Source organism: Tiliqua scincoides, chromosome 10 (assembly GCF_035046505.1).
Source record: "Tiliqua scincoides isolate rTilSci1 chromosome 10, rTilSci1.hap2, whole genome shotgun sequence".
Taxonomy (NCBI): domain Eukaryota; kingdom Metazoa; phylum Chordata; class Lepidosauria; order Squamata; family Scincidae; genus Tiliqua; species Tiliqua scincoides.
The window spans coordinates 3,119,463-3,135,160 of record NC_089830.1 but is presented as its reverse complement, the minus strand read 5'-3'; the positions used below and the strand labels follow the sequence as shown (position 1 = coordinate 3,135,160).

At 49.4% G+C, this 15,698-nt stretch overlaps 1 protein-coding gene across 2 annotated transcripts in view; it reads right to left on the bottom strand.

The window, feature by feature from the left end:
* The window catches only part of COL8A2 (collagen type VIII alpha 2 chain), a 154,477-nt gene extending 141,863 nt beyond the window's left edge, over positions 1 to 12,614 (bottom strand). For both annotated transcript variants that reach the window (XM_066639087.1, XM_066639088.1), the window contains exon 1: positions 12,496 to 12,614. The gene's annotated coding sequence lies outside the window, so the exon portion shown is untranslated. The remainder of the gene's footprint in view (positions 1 to 12,495) is intronic.
* Between the last annotated feature and the right edge of the window lie 3,084 nt (positions 12,615 to 15,698).

The window sequence follows — 15,698 nt, the reverse complement described above, 5'->3', positions numbered from 1 at the left end:
TTTGCACTGAGCCGTGGTTTGCTGGGGGTGGCAAATAGACTTGGGGTGCTTTCATACTGAGGTCACCACTGTTGCACCCCCTCCAACCCACTGGGAGGGAAGTGCTCTGATCTGCTTTCTGCCCATTCAGAGTGAGTGGAAGGCAGAGATCCAGTCCCTCCCTCCTCTAATTCCTCCCTCCTTGTGGATCCCCTTTAAACAAAAGCAGAAAGAGCAGGACATGCTCAGAGCACTCCCAGCATGTTCCATGCTTCTCAGTTTAATGTGAGAGGAAGGAGCCAGATGAGGAGGAAGAGGGCTGGATCACTGCCTTCTGTGTTGTTTTGCAGGGGGCTGTAGGCAGGACAGGGTTAACATTGACCTTGGCTGGGCAGTGGATCACCTTGGGCCATCCCAGTTTGGTATGATGGGGTTTGCCACCTGCAGTTTTTAAAATCAATGCTTATATTGAAAGAAGTATTTTTTTAAAATTACAAGTCACACAATGTCTTTTTCACAGATTTCTTTTTAATTTATTGCAGAAGTTTTTTTTTAGTTTTTTTTTTTTAAATAGGTTAATCCAGAGGTTCTCAAACTGTGGGTTGCAAGTCCATTTTTGGTGGGTCACAGGCCCAGTGCAACCCAGAAGCCACAAGACATTCAGGGTCAAGTCACACCCAGAATGCCATGCAGCTTCCCGGTAGCACTGGTGCAAGCATCACACCCCAGAACGCCTTGCGATGTTGCATTCTGGGGCATGACCTGGAAGCCACAAGGCATTCTGGGGCACAGTGTGGCCGCCACGGCTGACAAAGTGGGTCACAGTGGTTAAAAGTTTGAGAACCACTAGATGAACGTAGTCGCTTAGAAGGTGCAACACTCATTTAAACGAAAGGTTTCTCCAAACAGAAGCTTCGTCACAGTCTGGTTTCTGTGAAGCTATGGCGCATTCTCGGCATCACCTGGCAGGACAAAGTTCCAAACAACAAAATCCTGGAACGTGCTGGAATCCCTAGCATGTATGCACTGCTGAAACAGAGACGCCTGCGTTGGCTTGGTCATGTCGTGAGAATGGATGATGGCCGGATCCCGAAGGATCTCCTCTATGGAGAACTCGTGCAGGGAAAGCGCCCTACAGGTAGACCACAGCTGCGATACAAGGACATCTGCAAGAGGGATCTGAAGGCCTTAGGAGTGGACCTCAACAGGTGGGAAACCCTGGCCTCTGAGCGGCCCGCTTGGAGGCAGGCTGTGCAGCATGGCCTTTCCCAGTTTGAAGAGACACTTGGCCAACAGTCTGAGGCTAAGAGGCAAAGAAGGAAGGCCCACAGCCAGGGAGACAGGCCAGGGACAGACTGCACTTGCTCCCAGTGCGGAAGGGATTGTCACTCCCGAATTGGCCTTTTCAGCCACACTAGACGCTGTTCCAGAACCACCATTCAGAGCGCGATACCAGAGTCTTTCGAGACTGAAGGTTGCCAACAACAATGGATGGTTCAGTCAAAACGGCTGAGTGACATTTGCAGAAGAGGACAGGACACCTGGGTCCCCTCGCTATGGGAACTGAGAACTGCCCAGTCACCCTACTCAGATTCTGTCACCCAGCTTAAAGAATCCTGCAAGGCTGCATTAAAGCAGCATTTCTGACCCTGAGAAGGGCAAGTGTACAAGCATGGAATCTGACACATTGCAAAGTGGACAGGAGACTATCATTCTCCTTCTCCCTATATAGGCCCCCAAGTTGCCACAGTAGCAGTCACTTTGCAATCACCTTAATGCACCAAGAACATGACACAAAAGGAAGGTGAGAAACACAACTCAATTTTTTTTTTTTAAGGCTGGCTGTGGGCACATCAGTGTGTGGCAACGTCAGTTGCGCAAAGGGCACAAGGCAACACCGGCGGGGGGTTCGGCGCACACTGTCCGTCGCATCCCACAGAAGTGCCAGTCAAGATGCTGACAAGAGACTATGCTAAGAGATCAGAGGAAGGCAGCTGACATGGTTATCTCCCTACAGCTTGGAAGTCTCCCAAACGGGTGTACTTATAGGAGTCTGAGCATGTGCGAGAAGGTGAGCCTCACGACCAAACTCGCTGGGCTGAAACAGTGCCAAAAAAAGAAGGCTACAAAACACCTCCACTTCACCAAGGTGCGAATAAACTTTTAGGACTTTAAAAGCAGAGGAAAAAAAGGAAAGAAAAAAATCCATGGCCCCAACCAAGCACCACATCAGCAGCCATTCACATCGAATTTCACATGAATGGAACATATGAATCACTGCAAAGAAACTGCAGGGCATTCAAGTACAGGGGAAATAAAAAAAAAAAAAAACCTGCATTCTGATTGCAAACTAGCCGTGTGTAGTTCACAAACACAGGGCAGGAAAAAAAATCACCCAGAATATTCGACCTTGGTTTTAAAACCACGCCAGGGGGGGCAGAGACAGAGAAACAGTAGTGATATATATTTTCACTGAAAGAAAAAACAGGTTGGGACATTCTGCTCGGCCAAGATCCTGTGACACGGAATGAGGCTTCTCCTTCCGTTGACTCAAAAACGTGACAAATTCCATACCTCCAGCATCATGCTCTTTTTCGAAAAACCTGATAGAACTCCTCAAAGCTCTTGGAACGAGAGCTCAACGGCTCCTTTGAAACACACGCACAGCTTATTCCATCGGCCTTCCCGGGCAAATATTTTTCTCGGGGACGGAATGTGAGAAAAGGGGATGAGCAAAGACCCAGCAGGCCATGCGGTGGCTCCAAGCAAGAGGCAATGAAAACCCAGGCCATGAGATGCACAGGAGTTGGCAACTGGCAGCCCTTGCGCAACATCCAGCCCTTTAAGGGAGGCAGTTAAAAGAAAAGCGCAAAAAAAATATCTGTGAGACTTTGGAGAGCTCTTGTCCATCAGTGGATAATTCTGCTGCAACTCAACTGTTACCCTGCACATGCCTGATCTTGTCTGATCTTGGAAGCTAAGCAGGGTCAGGCCTGGTTAGTACTTGGATGGGAGACCACCTGGGAATATCAGGTGCTGTAGGCTTATACCATAGTCTTTCGAGACTGAAGGTTGCCAACCAACTCAGTGTCACGGAGTTTTAGGTATGGAAGGTTTGGGGCTGGCCTGGCGCAGGGCACATAGGTCAGTGGTACAGCACAGGCCCCACATGCAAATCCTTGGTCCAACCCCTGGTACCTTTGGATCCAAAGATTCCAGAGAAGACCCTAGCCTCAAAACCCTGAGCGCTGCCCCTGGCAAACCGAGCAAGACAGACAGACAGAGAAACTTCTGTAGGAAACTAGCTGCTGACCAGGCTGCATGAACCAAAACTAAACGTGTCACCATCTGGAACATGCAGTGGACATGCCCTGTGTAACGTGAGCAGCTTTGCGCCTTCTCCCAGCACACAGGTAACATGAGGAGGCAGGTCTGGTTTCGAGCCAATGGGACCAATGGCCCCTAGTTGGGCCCCACTCCTAAGGAGACCCCATTCGAGGGTCAAAATAAAATCAATCTTTTCACTAAGTCATTTCACAGTCACTAAAACCAGTGGTTTTGTAACTGTTGACTTTTCAAAGGGAATCGACACGTTTTGTTTGCTTACTTGTCGGCCGATGTATGCAATTTTATACTGAAATGTGCTTAAATTATTAAGTGTTAATAATAATAATAATAATAATAATAATAATAATAATAATAATAATAATAATAATAATAATAAATCCATTTGGTCCAGTAACTCAACTGCACTTTTTAAGCACACATTTTGATTGCTTTCCATTCTACCATCGAGATATAAAGCCTATACTGTAAGAAGGTTTATTTCTAAGATCCTACAGATCTTGGCTATAAACCTGGGCCCTTGCAAAACATGTTTCCTATTGGGCCCCACAGCTCCTTATGCCAGTCTTGGGAAAGTGGGGCAGCCTCATATTTTCCACAAGTTTTTTTCCCCTCATTCTCTAGGTTGCTCCTTTTGATATGCCCATCTTGGCCTGGAAGGAGAACAAGACTGCCAGGTCGGCCATTGTCCAGCCTGGGCAATGTTTACTTGACAGATGCTTCATACGTAGAAACAAAAGAGAGGCTCAGCAATTTTCAAACTTTTTCATCTCATGGCACACTTACAAGCAGTGCCGTAGCAAAGGGGGTACAGGGAGTAGCAATTGCGCTGGGCAACAGGCTTGGGGGGGGACGACAAACTGAGCTTGACACTAGTGGCCAAAACTGCGAAAACCTTGGTATGTACCAATAATACCATCATGTTATATATCATTGGAAAGGTACTTTAATGCAGAATGCAAGGAAACAAACCTCTTTGGAATATCTGTATTCTAACAAAAGCTATGGCCAATTAACCAGAAAATGAAAACACAACTGTCTTATGGAACAAAAAGTGAATATCCTTAATTCAGAACTGACCTATGAGACTGATTGTTCTGAGAGCCAATGAGATGTTGTTATGATGCAGCACGGAACCAGTAAGGTGTTAATATGAGTCAACTCTCATATCTGGAGGCAGGTTTCCCCCAATTCTCAATTAAATTCCCAATTAACTCCCAATTAAAAGCTTGAGTGTGATGTCACTTCCGGTTGCGGGGTATCATTTTGAGTTTGGCACCAGGCTACATGATCATTAGCTCCACCACCGCTTACAAGGCACTAAAATTGGCAAGGCACACCAGTGATTTGTTGACAATTAGCAAGGCACAATGTCAGTGGCTCACATCCTCCAATATCCCTACTAATAAATGACACTCTGCAAACTCACAGGGCACACCTGTAGAACAGTCAAGGCACACCAATGTGCCATGGCGCACTGGTTGAAAATAGCTGCTTTAAAAATTCCTCTTGCAGCAAATGCCTCATTTCTGTGCCATTTGCTCGCAGTAGTATCTTACCCCATAAGGAGGATGATATGAAGACTTCTCAAAAGGTGTATGTTTTGCTTTTTAGACAAAGCAATAATATTCAGCATTTCTAGAGCACTTTCTGAGTGTGCAAAGTGTTTTTCATGTATCATCCTGATGATATAATCTTTACAACAAGCTTGTCAGGTTGTTAGTTATTCTTTTGCCCATTCTGCAGATGGAGAAGACTGAGGCAGAGCAGCCACCAGGTAAACTCATGGCAAAACCAGGAGATCTGAACTGGGGTAGACAAATGCAGTCTGGCCTCAGATAGCACAGGGGACAAGTTTCTCAAAAGTCAAAAACAGCACTATTGGACCTCATTCCCTATGGGTGGGAAAAGCGTGCTGATTGACCTTACAAAACCCAGAAAGCACTGCTCCATTGGCTATAATGGCTGTCAATCACAGCCAGGACCAATTTATGTAATGAATTAGCGCTCAAGTACATGGAATTATGGGAGGTATTTATCTACTGCTTCATTGAAAAAGACAAAGCAGTTTTATGTAGCAAAAGCAAATGGTTCCCTGTCTCAACAGGTCTCACAATCTAAGAAGATGCAGAACAAAATACTTCTTGCAGAGGGCTAGACTAGATACCCTTAAAGGCTCCTTCCATCTCTATGAAATACTATACCATCAATTGACCACTGAAAAAGATGCTGTGCTGAGCTGAACAGGTGCTTCCCTCTGACTAAAGACAAGAGAAGCATCACTTTTCAAAGGGTCTCTGCCCAGTTAGTGGGGGGGAGGTATTCCCACTTCAGTTTAAGCCAGGGGTGCTCAATAGGTGGATCGCGATCTACCGGTAGATCACAAGGCAAAATGAGTAGATCGCGGAGTGCCGACCCCCCCTTCAGGTGCCTCTGGGAGGAAACGCCGGGAGTAAGGCCCATTGTACTCAATGGGGCTTACTCCCAGGTAAGTGTGGCTAGGATTGCAGCCTCACAGCCTAATCCTAGGCATGTCTACTCAGGAATAAGTCCTGTTATACTCAGTGGGGCTCAAGGTACACCAACATACATTGTACACATAAATGTTATATGTTATGATGGCGCGAACATTGTAAAAAAAACTCTGGTAGATCTCCGGGCCTTGCTGGATTTCAAAGTAGCTCTCGAGCCAAAAAAAGTGTGAGCACCCCTGGTTTAAGCCATTCCTGCCTAACAGGGCATATATGCAACAGGACCAAATGTGTACACCTGTTGCACTGTCATCTGGTTCGGGACCAGAGTGCTGACAAAAGTCAAAAAAGGAGGAATGCCCAAGCAGAGCTTTATTTAGGTGGCAGATTTAATTTGGCCAGTGAAAAACCTAAATCAGTAACTATATCACATGTACAAAACCTATATTGACAGGAATTTAAAAAAAGAACATCAGCTCACATTGTGGAGGTTTGGATGAAATTGGACAGGAGAGAAAAGCCCGTGGACAAAATTTGAAATGTGGTTAGAGCTGAAAGTGAATGAAAGAGCAAAGTGGGAAAATAAGAGGATGGATGTCAAGGGATTGCTGCAGGTGTATGTCTCTTTAGACCTCTGGCGATCCTCTGCAGATTCCAGCACTTTAGGAGAGGCTGACAGTAGAGATGTTAACCCAGGCAAGCAGTCCTCCCCTTAATCAGTTGTGCCTTGGCAGTGTTGGCCCCAAATCCTCAGGAGAGCTGGGTGGAGGGTGGGTGGAGAGCAGTGAGCTGAATTTATTTCCTCTGTGCAAACAGTTGTTTGTAAACCTAGGCATAGCTGGCATCCCCAAGGTGGAGAAGAGATACAAGACCACACAAGTAGCCTGCCCTCCCCCCACTGTTGAATCCCTGTATATCTTGAAGGAAAAGTGCTTTTGACATATTCAGGTTGCTTCTCTTTTGTTATCAGCACTCTAGAGCAGTGGTTAAATGTCTGCGCGACTTCTTCTTTGCCGATGATACAGCTGTCACTACCCACTCTGCCAAAGATCTCCAGCAGCTCATGGATCGTTTTAGCAAGGAACGTGCTGGAATCCCTAGCATATATGCACTGCTGAAACAGAGACGCCTGCATTGGCTCGGTCATGTTGTGAGAATGGATGATGGCCGGATCCCAAAGGATCTCCTCTATGGAGAACTCATGCAAGGAAAGCGCCCTACAGGTAGACCACAGCTGCGATACAAGGACATCTGCAAGAGGGATCTGAAGGCCTTAGGAGTGGACCTCAACAGGTGGGAAACCCTGGCCTCTGAGCAGCCCGCTTGGAGGCAGGCTGTGCAGCATGGCCTTTCCCAGTTTGAAGAGACACTTGGCCAACAGTCTGAGGCTAAGAGGCAAAGAAGGAAGGCCCATAGCCAGGGAGACAGACCAGGGACAGGCTGCACTTGCTCGCGGTGTGGAAGGGATTGTCACTCCCGAATTGGCCTTTTCAGCCACACTAGACGCTGTTCCAGAACCACCTTTCAGAGCGCAATACCATAGTCTTTCGAGACTGAAGGTTGCGAACATGATGAACATGATGAGAGCAGTGGGTCTCACACATTTAGTACCAGGACCCACTTTTTAAATGAGAACCTGTCAGGACCCACTGGAAGTGATGTCATGACTGGAAGTGACATCATCAAACTGGAAATTTTTTAACAACCTAGGTTCATTCCTGCTCACACTTAACCCAGGAGCAAGTTTGACTTTCATTGACCATTGACTTTCAGGACCATTGACTATCATGGTTAAAAGAATATACACAGTAGCTTGTTAAAAGTACAGGTCTGTTACATTTCCCCAAATGCAGTCACATACCATGGGAGTATCAAGTCTAACATATTAAAAATAAAATACTGAAATGAATGGGGACCCACCAGAAATTGGCTCTAGTGGGTCCCGACCCACACTTTAAGAAACACTGGTCTAGAGAAAGAGAGAGAACTCTCTGCCATTGTGTCTAGCCAGTTAACACAGGAACAGAAAGGCTCTGGGTTCAAATTCTAGCTTAGCCACTGAGCCAGTGGAGAGACTCAGGAAAATAAATCGCTTTCTTCCTGACGTATAGAATACTGCAAACACTGCTGCCATTAATGGCGTAGCCAATGGGGGATGGGGGTACATGGCTCCGGGTACCATGCCTTGAGGAGGTGCCATCCCGCGCCTCCGAAGGTGAACCTGAGGTGAAAAAAGTGGCCTTCGGAGTCTTGGGGAGTGGTCTCCCTGAGCCTCAAAAGGCCTCCTGGAAGCCTTAGAAAGGCACTTCCAGATTTTGCCAAAAACCGAAGTGCACTTTTAAGGCCACCAGGAAAGCTTCTGAGACCAGACTTGCCTCCCGGATGCTGGGAAGGGTGTTAAATACCTCAGGGGGTATTAAATTTGATGTTGTGCCCCCATGTGCCAGAAGACTTGGCTGCAGCACTGGCTGTCAGTTGGAATGAGACAAAAGCTCAAAAAGAAACTCCACTTTATACCTATCAGTATGTAAATATAATGCACATTTTCATCGCCTTTTCTACTTCATGTTTCTTTTCTAGTTTGAGAAAGAAGCTTTTCTTTTCTTTTTTAAAAGCAGAACTTTTTTTTCCAAGTCACACAGCGATATCCTTTTTCTTCCTGCCCTCCACTAAGTCCGTTCGTAATATCCCAGCCCACAAAGCTGACGGGAGCTCCTCACAGCAACATTCCTGGTGACACTGTTCTCAACATGGTTTTGCGATTGATGCAGAACCAGGAGTGCCAAAAACAGGGGGCTTGCTGCCATGTGATGTCGGAAAAGGGAGAGCTATTTACTAAATTCCACACTTTTTTTGGTGGCGAGACTGCAAGTTGAAACGTAGGAAGGCCAGGGAAATACAACGAGAAAAGGAAAAAGGGTATAATTCTTGCAAACATTTTTTTCTGAGAGGTCACAAAGTCCGTCTCTCAGCACTAGGCCCCCTGAGGGGTATCTGGTACCAAGAGTAAAAGAACAGTTGTATTTCCCTCTACCCTTTCTCTCGCCAGGGCTCATCTCTAGAATCCATTCTGCATGTTAGGAAAAGTTCAGCAATATGCAGCAATGATACAGAGCAGACAACCTCTGTGCATGTGCAGAGGGTTTCCCTGGGAAGCAGGCAGGGTTTTTTTTTTTTTGGGGGGGGTAGCCAGATAGAATCAAACTACCCTTCCACAGCGCCTTAGAACAGTGGTTCTCACACATTTAGCACCGGGACCCACTTTTTAGAATGGGAACCTGTCAGGACCCACCAGAAGTGATGCCATGAGCAGAAGTGACATCATCAAGCAGGAGAATTTGTAACAATTCTAGGCTGCGATCCTACCCACACTTACCCAGGAGTAAGTCCCATTGACTATCATTGTTCAAAGCATATACATAGTAGCTAGGTCTGTAATATTTCCCCGGACGCAGCCACATACCATGGTAGCATCAAGTCTAATATAATAAAAATAAAATATTGAAATGAATGGGGACCCACCTGAAATTGGCTTGCGACCCATCTAGTGGGTCCCGACCCACAGTTTGAGAAACACTGCATTAGCAAATAATCCCTACCTCTAATACAGAGCCAAGCTAAAACAAAACTGAAACGGAAATATTGAAACGGTCACAAAACGGAAAGAAAATTCAAACGAAATATTTCAATTCTGACATCGTTTTGAGACATGCCTTCAAGACACCAAGTCTAGCTGGCAAATGTCGAGACGATGAAGTGCTCGCTTTCCAAATACTTTTAACCTCACATATATTAAAGCCAACAGTATCCATAACTAGGAATGACGCTAAAATGGTGAATATCCTGGATATGAATTCAGAACTCCATAAATACTCTCAAAGTGGAAAAATACTGAACCAGTGGTACATGCTTGTGCTCTTTGCTGCTGCCAACAGAGGGCAGAGTGTAGCATGAAGGTACCAACCAACCAAGGAGGTAAAAAAAAAAAAAAAGAATCAGGTGGGACAGACCCGATTCACAGTCTAGGTGCAGCCTCCAAAACTGGCTCTTGCCACCCTATGTCTGCCAGAACAGGACCACTGACCACTGATTTCTGTTGTTCATCATTCATCACATATATTTGTTCTGCTTTTTGCTCCCATACAGAAACCCAAAGCAGATCAAAGTCTGAACTGGTACACCTCGTAAAAACAAGATAAACAACTCCTGGCCCCCCCATCCCTATAAACCTCAGTGACTGCATCCCTTTCAGTTCACCAGCTGGTGCTAAAATCAGTTTATCAAACCTTCTTAAATCACTTTTTAAGACAAGAAGACAAGAGGGCACAATCCTCACCAGGTACTCAGAAGTAAGTCCTATTTTGTTCAATGGGGCTTACTCTCAGGAAGGTGTGGTTAGGACTGCAGCCAGAGTTACCGAACTAGGGTAACTGCTGCAAATCGATCTCCCTTCTATTTTTCTTTTCTTCTATTGTTCCAAAGGAAGATCAGAGCTCTGGTAGAGCCCTCCCTAGGAAAGGAATTTCACATAAGCCCTGCTCCATCCTCGCCTCTGCTGTGGAATTTGGAGCAAGGCATGACACATAATCTCAACAGTGTGGCAGGGCTTCGTATGGTCACCAGCACGGAACGGTTAAATTGCACAGGAGCCTTGCCAGAAAAAAATGCTGGCAATCCGGTAGAAAAATGCTAGATGAGGAATCAGCTATGCCTAGTAGGAGGGAGCATCTTTTACTGTTCTCCCAGGAGGCGCACTAATTTGGCCACTGAGAAACCAGCAAGAAGAAGCTGTGAATCTGGACAGTCAAAGGGCAAAGAGTTGGTTCTGGTTGCACATCATATCCTCAACAGTGAGAAATGAGTGCCCCGCTCCTCATGCTTGGTTCCACTTTGACCCCCTTCGCAATGAGAGTGCTATTGGGTGAGCCATGCTTCGTTTGAGGTGTGGCTCACCCTAAAACCTTTTCAGTGTCAAGACTCGGGTCTGAAATATGTGAAGTATTCACGCAGAGGAAAAAGACCGTGTGCATGGATTAATTTCTCTCTCTCTGGGGATGAACTCCAATCCACTCCAAAGCAGGCTGGAGTAAGAGCTCCCAGGGCAGAGGGGGTGCAACTTTCAGGCTGGCTCGAGGGCCGGGCACAGCTCATTTTAGAAATTAAACTTTGGTTGTAAACTGCACCTTTTCCCAGAGGCGCCTGGCAAACAGAGCACACTGGTCAGATGTCAAATGCACCCTGAACCAAGATAAATCATGGTGCAGCGCTGCAGATGAACACAGCGACTGTTATAAATACTGGTTGTGTTACCACAACCATCAGATGTGGCAGGAGTCCAGGTTGTCAAAGGATGCCGTATTTTAAGAGGGACAATGCATATTGCACAAAAACCACAGCTCCAGAGCAGCTTGACAGGTCCATAAATCCATGCGCCACCCCACACACACACACATACATTAAACATACGCCCTTCTGAACTCCAATGTCTTATAAAACAAGTCTCTCCCGGAGACCCTGCAGTTTATTTTCCCCTGCTGTCCAAGCTCACAGGATACTGGAAGGAGAAACCCCCTCGCCCTCACACACACACACACCCCGAAACATGGAACAGATGCATCTCACAGCTTTGAAAAATCTCACACCCCCACAAAGACCCCGCTAAAGATTCAGGGGAAGTGTGACAACCTGATACAGATCTATTTGTCTGTCCTCTCCCCTCTCCTATGGGGGGATTGGGCTCACTTGCTTCTTGGTGGCCAAAGTTTGTGGGTGCAAACACAATTGAGCAGGAACTGTACTGTACAAGCCTCTAACTGCACCCTTTGTCTCTCAGTGTACCTTGTCCAGACGCCCTTTTAAAAAAAACCAACCCACTTCTGGCATGAGCCGACATGGTGATTGAGGGAGCGCACTGCTGGTCAAGCCCAGGACCTGCTTGTTCTTCATTATCAGCATTGAATTCTGGAGGACGGCTGGGAGAGCACAGCTGTAGCGCACCTTTGCCCAGCTCCTGGGGAGCACTCAGTGCCCCAGATACAAGGAGTCCAGCCCAACTGTGGGCACATCTCCTTCTACCTTCCAGTAAGGGGCTGCTGGTGGGGTGTGGGCGACACTGAGCGCCTGGCACTGAGAGGGGTCCTCTCCATCGCCACTCTACAGCCATTGAAGCCGGAGACACCCCCGCAGTTGCACTTTCCACCCTCTCTGAGAGGGCAGGTGGGCATCCTGGATTGGACAGCCCCAAATGCCCACTAGGATTGATGTGCTTGGATCTGCGGAGGGCGGCATGCCACTGCTTCTCCACCCAGGGCAAGCCAGGCAGGCAGGGCAGGAGGGTGCGCTGGGCACAGGGCAAAGGGGCAGAAGTGTGCACTTTCCACCCCCTCGGAGAGGGCAGGCGGGCAGCCTGGGGTGGGGGGGCAGCCCCAAACGCCCACTGGGATCGATGTGCCCAGGTCCCTGGAGCAGGCTTGGAGGGGGGCATGCCACTGCTTCTCCGCCTAGGGCAAGCCAGGCAGGCAGGCGGGGCAGGAGGGTGCCCAGTTTCCAGCCTGGGCTTTGGGCACAGGGCAAAGGGGCAGGAGGGCAGAAGTGTGGGGGAGGAGGAATGGAGGGGGGGTGTCTGTGCATGCGATGGGGGGCTGGGGGAGAGATGGAGCCCCCCCCCCGCTGAGCCGGGGGGGGCAAAGGGGCGCTTTACCTTGGCAGGGCAGGGCAGGCGAAGGCGATGCCCTCCAGTGGGGCAGGCGAGTCGGTCCTGCGGGCAGCGCTGGCGGCGAGGGGCGCTCCTGGGGGGCGAGGGCTCCGGCCCAGCAGCAGCAGCAGAGCCGCTCCGAGGCCCCTTGGCCGGAGTCAGCAGAAGACCGTGGCGGCGGCGGCGGCGGCGGCGGGAGGGGAGGGGCGGCGGGGGGCAGGACGGGGCAGGCGCTCCGCGGCGAGCGCCTCTCCCTCCCCTCGGACGGACGGCCCCGCTCCGGAGGCCCCGCAGGGTTGGCCGCCTGGCGCTCCGCCGCCCTTCTCAGCGCCCCCCCCCGCCGGCCCCGGGCACGCCACCGGCCTCGCCGGGCGCAGCTCCGCAGGACGGAGCGTGGGAAAAAGACGCGCAGCGCCGTCCAGGAGCGCAGGGGCCGGTGGCGGGGCTGGGGGGCGAAGCCTGCACTTCGGGGGGGGGGCATAAGCCAGTGGCGTAGCTAGAGGGGGCGCAGCGCTGCCATTGCCCCTCACTCTCTTTAGAGGGTCATCTCCAGGGGACGTAAGGCAGTGGCATAGCTGGGGGGGCAAAGCACTACTCCCCCACTCTTTTGGGGGGTCAATCCACGGGGGCACGTAAGCCAGTGGCGTAGCTAGAGGGGGCGCAGCGCTGCCATTGCCCTTCACTCTCTTTGGAGGGTCATCCCTAGGGGACATAAGGCAGTGGCATAGCTGGGGGGCAAAGCACTACTCCCCCACTCTTTTGGGGGGTCAATCCACGGGGGCACGTAAGCCAGTGGCGTAGCTAGAGGGGGGCAAAGCACTACTTTCCCCCACTCTCTTTTTTGGGAGGGACAATCCACGGGGGGACAGAAGCCAGTGGCGTCGCTTGAGGGGGGCAAAGCACTAAGTTTTTCTCCTCACTCTCTTTGGGGGGTTAAGAACATCAGAACAGCCCCGCTGGATCAGGCCATAGGCCCATCTAGTCCAGCTTCCTGTATCTCACAGCGGCCCACCAAATGCCCCAGGGAGCACACCAGATAACAAGAGACATGCAAGGCCTCCTGGGAATTGTAGTTAAGAACATAAGAACAGCCCCACTGGATCAGGCCATAGGCCCATCTAGTCCAGCTTCCTGTATCTCACAGCGGCCCACCAAATGCCCCAGGGAGCACACCAGATAACAAGAGACCTGCAAAGTTTCCTGGGAATTGTAGTTAAGAACATAAGAACAGCCCCACTGGATCAGGCCAGAGGCCCATCTAGTCCACCTTCCTGTATCTCACAGCGGCCCACCAAATGCCCCAGGGAGCACACCAGGTAACAAGAGACCTGCAAGGCTTCCTGGGAATTGTAGTTAAGAACATAACAGCCTCACTGGATCAGGCCATAGGCCCATCTAGTCCACCTTCCTGTATCTCACAGCGGCCCACCAAATGCCCCAGGGAGTACACCAGACAACAAGAGACCTCATACTGGTGCCCTCCCTTGCATCTGGCATTCTGACATAGTTCAATCCACGGGGGCACGTAAGCCAGTGGCATAGCTAGATGTGGGGCAAAGCACTACTTTTCCCCTCACTCTCTTTTTTTTTGGGGGGGGGGGATCAATCTACCAGAGGGGGGTGGCATAAGCCAGTGGTGTAGCACTACGATTTTCCCTTAACTCTTTTTTGGGGGGGAAGATCAATCCACGGGGGGGGGCACAAGCCAGTGCCATAGCTAGAGGGGGGCAAAGATTTGCAGGTGGCTGAACGCATGGTACAAGCGGCCTCTTCCCTTTCAGAGCCATTCCAGGCAGGGGGGAGCAAAATGGAGCAGTAGCGTTCAGGCGCCTGCAAAACTTAGTGCTTTGCACACCCTCTAGCTACTCCACTAGCTTGTGCCCCCTGGTGGATTGACCCCCCCCCCACCAAAAAAAGAGCGAGGGGAAAAATCAGGAAAGAATCATGAAGGTTTAAAAACAGTCATTCTAACCTGGGGGGGGGATGTTGCCTGGATCTCATTCTGGAGTCAGACATGGAAGGTTCAGATTCAAATCCTGCCCAGCCACCAAGCTTCCTGGGTGACTTTGGGACAGTCACTGTCTCTCTCAGCCTCACCTACCTCACAGGGTTGTTGTGAGGACAAAAGGAGGGGAAGAACATGGACATCACCCTGAGCTCCTTGGAGGAAATGAGGTTCTATATAGCAAGGTGAAAAATAAAATAAATAGTGAAACACGTGTGCATTTATAATAACTACAATTATAAATAAGTAATAAGCAGCAATAAGCAATCATTTGCGTCCCTGTTTGTTCAAAATGTGATGCTCTCCCTTGTTGTTTTTTTTTTGGTTTTTTTTTTTTTATTAAAAACAAGACCAAAAAAAGCCAGAAGCGCCCCCAACCTCTTTGGACTTCTGAGAGAGCCTGGAAACATGATGTGCTGAACCCATTGGATGCTCCCCATCTCTCCCCAGTGGCGCCAGGTGCCATTCTAGTTGGTAGGCCAGCATGAGGCAAAAGTGGAGCTAAATGACATGTTTCAAGAAGTGCAGGGAACTCTGGAGGGGGGTTAGGTGTGGAGACAGGGCCGGCCCATCCATGAGGCTGACTGAGACAGTGCCCTCAGGCAACACAGTTGCACCCACTTCCATCTGCCCCCTTCTTCCTCCCAGTTCCTAGATTGGAAGAGGAAGGGGGAGGCGGACTAGAAGAGTAAATGTGGGGGAGAGAAGTGTGGTGGGCTAGAGTGTCAGAGACTCCCCTCCATACTTTCTCGTTCACTCCATCCCATCTTCCTTTACCAATCCAGGGAGTGGCAGGGGTTGGCACAGTAAAGGAGGGGGGTTGCTATTTGGCACATCAGCTCTGAGTCCAGGAGGTCTTGAGCCAACCATGTGAGCACAGCTAGCGCACTCTCACGAAGAGCTGCCGCACCCAGAGCCCTCACAGCTCCCAAAATCCTTTGGGAAGAAGCCATGACAGTTAAACAAGTTTGAAGGGAAACTGCTTTACAGAACTTTTCAAATAATATACAGGTGCAGCCTATTTATCCACAGATTTTTTATCTGCGGATTTGTCTCTGCTAATGGGGTGGGGGAACCGAAAGTCACACACACCTTTGCCTCCTTTGCCCTTCGCTGGCATCTCGCTCCATTTCCGGGCAGCCCAAAACACTGCAAAAAGGCTCTGCTTCACCCAGGCAGGGAAATAGCCCTGGAGCCCTGGAAG